We start from the raw sequence: 6,474 nt of genomic DNA, 5'->3' as shown, positions 1-6,474 counted from the left end.
CTGCTGTGTTCATCCAGCCCCACACTTTGTTATCTTGGAAATATTCCTGCTCCTTTGTTCCATTTGCTCATACTCATATCTGACATATTAAATTAGATTAGATTCCCTACAGTGTGGAAACAGGCCCTTCAGCCCAACAAGTCCAAACCGCCCCTTGAAGCATCCCACCCAGACCCATCTTCCTTTCACCCACACACCCCTCAACACTACGGGCAAATTAGCGTGGCCAATCCACCTAGCCGACACATCTTTGGACTGTGGGAGCACCCAGGGGAAACCCATGCAGACACGGGGAGAATATGCAAACTCCACACAGTCAGCCTGAGCCTGGAATCGAGCCCGGGTTCCTGGCACTGTGAGGCTGCAGTGCTAATCACTGAGCCACCGTGTCTCCCATATCCAACGAGATTAAAACAGCAGCGGTCCATGACACCTGTGAAAAGTAGTAGTTGTCAGCCTTGCATCAATGACAGCAGCCTGACCCTGGAGTCAGACAGTTCTCAGTGTAATATCTTTGAGCACAATTTGGACTGATGTGGCAGCCCCCTTTTGCGACCTTGACAGACTGAGCAATAGGTGACCCGACATCTAACTGATGTCTCTCCAGTTTCCCAGCTGTTTTCTCCCCACTCCCCACACCGGGTTCGGTCTCCCACTGGGCTGACTGTGTCCCACTCACTGGACTGCAGAGGTGTGGACTCTGAGAAGCTGACTGCCTCGGGTGTCCATCTGGCAGAGCCCATTACCCTGTATTAATGCAAGAGACTGCTCTTGGTGAACCTATCCTGCATGAAGGCAGCCTCCCTTGCTTTGACTCTGGGTTACTCCCTTTAGATTCTGAGACAGTGCTTCCAGGGTGTGTAGAGTGATTTTTATTCATAATTGACGTGAAAGCTTTGTTGATTTTTATTTTGAGTGGCCTAAAAAGTCTGAATCCTGACGTCCGTGTTGGCTCAGTTAGGATTTTAAAGTTGTGTTTTCTGAGCAAGAGCAACATGGTATCAGAAGAGCAAACAGATCATGGACACATGTAACTACACTGAAGTCAGCATTTTATCTTTTTTGGTCCAGTATTTAATTTTTTTATGGCAGTCTTTCTCTTTACATGTTGAATTTGGTTTGGTCTCTCATGATGTTTTCATTTATCTTACAGATTTGACTGTTGATTCCGGTCAGTCAGCTTGCCGAAGCAGTCAGATTTCCGTCATACTACTCAGAATAAAAATGGTATGTACTATCCTTGCTTTTTCACACACAACAAATTCCAATCCCCTGATTACTTATTCTTCATATTCCTAGATACCGTCCAACACTCACTCACTCGCACATTCTTCCACGATGTGCAAGATGTTTTATATATTTAGTCACAGGTTTGTCCCGTTTCATTTTGAGGGAGCTGAAATGTTTGAAGGCTGATGCTCTGATCTGCTCACTTGGCCTTTTAAAGTTTCAATTGTTCGAAGGAAGAGCAAGGTGATATTGAAAGAGTAAATAAACATTTGTGTTGACCATGAGGGTTTGTCCTGATCAACTTCTCCCCGTGCCTGACATGCTGGTTAAACAATCACCAGCTGTCTCTCTCTCTCTTGCTCATGTGAGCACAGCCCAATGATGTGGTGTGGTAATGGTGACTTTTTTTTCGAAGGTGGGTCACTTTGGAACAGACAAGCTGGGTTTTTTTGTGATAATCACTGACTGTTTATGTCAGGAAATATCTATTGCTGCACTTTTCAAATCCGAGCTACGTCCGATGGGTGTGAAATCTGGCGACAGACGTTTTTCCAAAAAATGTTGTCCATTGGAGGTTCTGAAGTTGGAGTCTGTTGGGTTCATTCAGAACTTCAAGACTGCCATTTATGTTATGCTAGTGTATTCACGGTAAATGGATAAATGGAGTTAAGAGAGAAATGCATCATGATGTGATACAATGGAGCAAGCTCAAGAGACCTTATTCCTATGAATTCAAAAAATATAGTTTAAGTTCTGAGATATTCAGCAAGCAAACTGTAAGACAAATGGAGTAACAAAAGTATGCTGTGTACTAGGATAGAGATCTGTTCAAACTTTTCTAATTGGTATTAATTAAGTAAGCGACATGTGCAAATTCTTCTTTTCAATTTAAGACTGAGATAGAATAGTCACCCAATTTACATTCGTGATGAACATAGAGCAACGATATAATCATGAAGAGGAATTGTGTCCTTTGATGTAGTGTAGTGGGGGTGGTGAAAATAACTGTCATGTTTTTCATAAATTTTTGATAATCATCATGACTAGAACTAACTTATAGCCACAAACTGGAGTGTGTTAATAGGGGTTAATTGTGGGCATTAGATGGTGTTTCAATCACTGGCCACTTTCCACTGCTCTGGAACATGCTGTGCCTGGCAACCTTCAGTGAACAAAGTCCAAATTTGAACCAGATTTGCAAACCAATTCCTGAATTCGAAACAAGAAAAGAACATGTCATCTGTCAGGCAAGCTAGTGTGTTGTGGCATTTTGACTACGAGAGGGAAATAAAACAATGTTCATGCGGAACTCTACTTAATATTTGAAACCTGAATGTGCACACTTCAGTTGATTCTCTCCGCTGCATAATTGACTTCAACTCTTCCATCCTGCTTGAGAGATTTCCTCCATGCCTGTTGATTGCTTACTGACTGCATGTGTACAATATACTGAGAAAACACACCAGTTTTGATTTATCGCCGCAAAAACTGTGCGTTGAGGGACCGTGATTTACTGCGCTCGATTGTTTTTTTTTCCTTTTTGCTGGCATTGTGAAAACTTAGAACACTGGAGGGCACATCCTTCCATAGATATCCTGCCCTTTCTTCTGTTACACCGTGCAATGAATGGGAAGGAAAGGAGCGGGAAGAATGATGATGAAGTAAATTTGAGTAGGGGAGCTGATAGCCTTTTACCACAACAGCAGAACAGATGGAAGGAATGAGTATTAGGGTGAGAGAGAAAGGAACAGAGATTTCACCGTTAAAAATGTTGAAGGCAATTTATTGACAGCTGGTAGCCTTTATTTTAGTAATGTATTGCAAACATTCAATAGTTTTGCTCTTTTAATATTTAAACATGGACATTACATAATTTCTCTTACTGAGATTGTCATCATGGTCATAAAACATCAATTTATTTTTAATGTTATTTGTCTTACTGGATCAAAATATGATGACACATAAACAATTTGAGCTTCAAAAGCTCCCCTTCCTCTACCGCATCCCAATACCAGCCCACCTGGTCCCCGCCTCCCTAACCTGTTCTTCCTCTCACCTATCCCCTCCTCCCACCCCAAGCAACACACCCATTTTCTTCTGTCTAACCTCATCCCACCCCCTTGACCTATTCGACCTCCCCAGCCTGACCTATTCCCTCCCTACCTCCCCACCTACAATCACCTCTACTGGCTCCATTCCTGCCTCGAAACTTGTCTGTCTCCTCTCCACCTATATTCTCCTCTACCCATCTTCGATCCGCCTCCTCCTCTGTCCCCATTTATTTCAGAACCCTCTCCCCCTCCCCCTTTTCTGATGGAGGGTCTAGGCCCGAAACGTCAGCTTTTGTGCTCCAAAGATGCTGCCTGGCCTGCTGTGTTCATCCAGCTCCACACTTTGTTATCTTTGTTTGAAGGTTATGCTTTTCTGCAGTCATGCTTTTTTATACTTGTGTGGGGTAAAGTTCTTAAAACGGCAACTTCATTTAATTGAAACACATTTTGTACAATTTTCTATTACTTGGAACAAGTCTTGGAAATACATTTCCTGTGAATACAGACGATTCATAATTCTGACAGAACCGGCCAGCTAATCTGGCAAAGTTGAGAGGTTCACATTGGATTTCAAATTTCAAATCAGGCTCCTTCAAGAGTGCTCCAATTCCCACCTTTGCTGACATGCTCCACCCTGACCCCTGCCCAATCCCAAAGGTATATTCATCTGCTGACATGAAGGAAACTGAATTTGATATAGGGGTGCTTGATGTGATTTGAACTATGAAGTTCTTTGTGAGAGTTCTTAATTTCTTTTGCACACTCCACAGTATCAAGTATGATAACCCTTAGGCAGCACATTGGAAGAAACCTTGCATGGCACGAGTTGTGGAACAAAAAAAAAGAGGTTTCCTTTTTCTTCAGTTTCTCCCTCCTTCTATTTACCGCCAAGTCAGCAAACATTTTACACCTCTCTGCTTTCCTTCCAGTTATGTAAGCTTGCTTTCAAGAGTAATTAGATTCCTCAAAACAATATTGTTCAGAAATGTGAAGTCAGTGATATTGTTAGCAGAGAATTCAAACAGGATTGAAGCCAGACTGTCATGTTTCCTGTTGCTTGCTGTGGCCTCGAGCTGTAGACAGAAGTTGCTGCACATAATTCCACATTTTGTCTGTTGTGGAAACTTTCTGGCCCGTCTGATGACTGGATTAAAGTAGAAATTGAGAAATAGTGGGTAGTCAGCTGAAGGGATTTAATATTAAATGTTTATTTACTTAAAATGATGGTTTAATATTCTTGAGATCGATACAAAATAACTCCAAGGCTCAAATTTCTGTTTTGTATGAATCTAGCTGGCCATGTTTCTGTGATGTTTTGACTTTAACTTTGTGTTTTTTTTTAATGGTTCAAGCAATACATGAAGTTACCAGCTGCTTTATCATTGGATTGAACATATTGTATCTCCTCATCAATGGTATTCCCCTCCAACCCTTCAATGCTCATATCTTTGCACTTCTAATCCCGGCCACTTTGATCTTGCCTGCATGCTTGATCTTCTTTATCCTGTCATTGGTGTGTTCAGCTACCCAGTTCTGGGACACTGTTCCAAAACATCTCCTCTTTGTCCTCAAAACCAATCTTTCTGACCAAGCTTTTGGTGACCTGCCCTAGTTTTAGCTTCATGAATCTTGGAGCGATTTTTAAATGATTATGTAAATGTGAAGCATTTTGAAATATTTCTACCATGTCAGAGATCTATACAAATAAACGTTGTTCCTGCATCACATTTACTTTTTAAATTCGTACTCTCTGCAGGCATCAGGAGATGAGCTTCCATCCCATCTCACTGTCGATACCTCCAACGTTCAAATTCTTAACTCTGAGACCTCAAAAAAACTTGTCGAAAATTTTGTAATCGCTCTCATGAACAAGGAGCGTTTCTACATCCGCACGTTCTTTTCGACATACAAAGCATATACCACTGCTGAAAGTGTGTTGTACATCCTCCTGGACAAGTGAGCATAAATCTAATGAGCATCTCCTTTGTTTAATGGTAATGATAGAAAAGTATGTTCTGTCGAGTAATTTTTGTTATTAATCCTTCTGGCAATGAATCGCTGAAACTAGCCATATGGAAACAACTCTCAGGAAACTGAGAATCTCCATCCAACCCTCAGTAAGGGAGACGATTTTTTGTTCATTGAAGACACGAACTTACCTGCACCCCAATCCCTTGGACGTTAAGCTCTGCAAATTTGGGCTTTAACTTTCATCCAGTTTCATCAGAAAAGTCCACATTTTTTAAAGTATTCTGGAAGATTTTATCCTCCACACAGATGGTTTTATCCTCCACCTTCTGCCTAAAAGGTCCAGATTCAAATTCTATCTCCTATGTCATGTGTCAAAATAAGTTTGAATAACTTGATTAAAAGTAATTAGACTTGAAGTCCTTCATAAAGAGAGACTGCAGTGGGACTGATGAGCTTGTTTGTTTACAACAAGGCAAAGCAGTCCTTCAGTTCTCCTGTTTTGTGCCCCCATCCCCTTCCAATATCCCTGATCCCAAATGGTAGCACAAATCATGTTTAAGCTCCGCACTAGTGATTTGGGACAGAAGTGAATAAAACATACTCACAAAACATAATGCTGAGACAGGTGCCAATGTATTTTTGATTATTTTTTCGCAATAATGAAGCGATCGAGAACCAGTACAATACAACGATTAAAAAGTGTGGTGAATGTGTTAGGACAATGTCTAGACCTTGGTATTAAAGATAAACAGTGACGTTGACTTCCTTCAATGCTTTTTATGTAGTTTGGAGCTTCCTACAACTATGTTTGGAATGTTTAAGTTTCTGCATGTAGTGAATGGAAAAATGTTATTTTAATTGAAAGAAGCCTATCAGTTGTCTGTAGTAACAAAGTGTGGAGCTGGATGAACACAGCAGGCTAAGCAGCATCTTAGGAGCACACACGCTGAGTGTCAGGCCGAGACCCAGCTTTTGTGCTCCGAAGATGCTGCTTGGCCTGCTGTGTTCATCCAGCTCCACACTTTGTTAATTCGATTCTCCAGCATCTGCAGTTCCCATTATCTCTGATCAATTGTCTGTAAGTCTGTGTTGGGCATAACAATCAAAGTTTGGAAGCTGAGTTCAGGGTGAGGAACCTTCATTGCAAAACTGAAATGTTGGTCAAATGAATGTCTGCTTCCAACTGAAATATGCAGGAATACCACAATTTTGTAATAATGGG

Source organism: Stegostoma tigrinum, unplaced genomic scaffold, assembly GCF_030684315.1.
Source record: "Stegostoma tigrinum isolate sSteTig4 unplaced genomic scaffold, sSteTig4.hap1 scaffold_98, whole genome shotgun sequence".
Classification (NCBI taxonomy): domain Eukaryota; kingdom Metazoa; phylum Chordata; class Chondrichthyes; order Orectolobiformes; family Stegostomatidae; genus Stegostoma; species Stegostoma tigrinum.
This window is presented reverse-complemented; position numbering follows the sequence as displayed.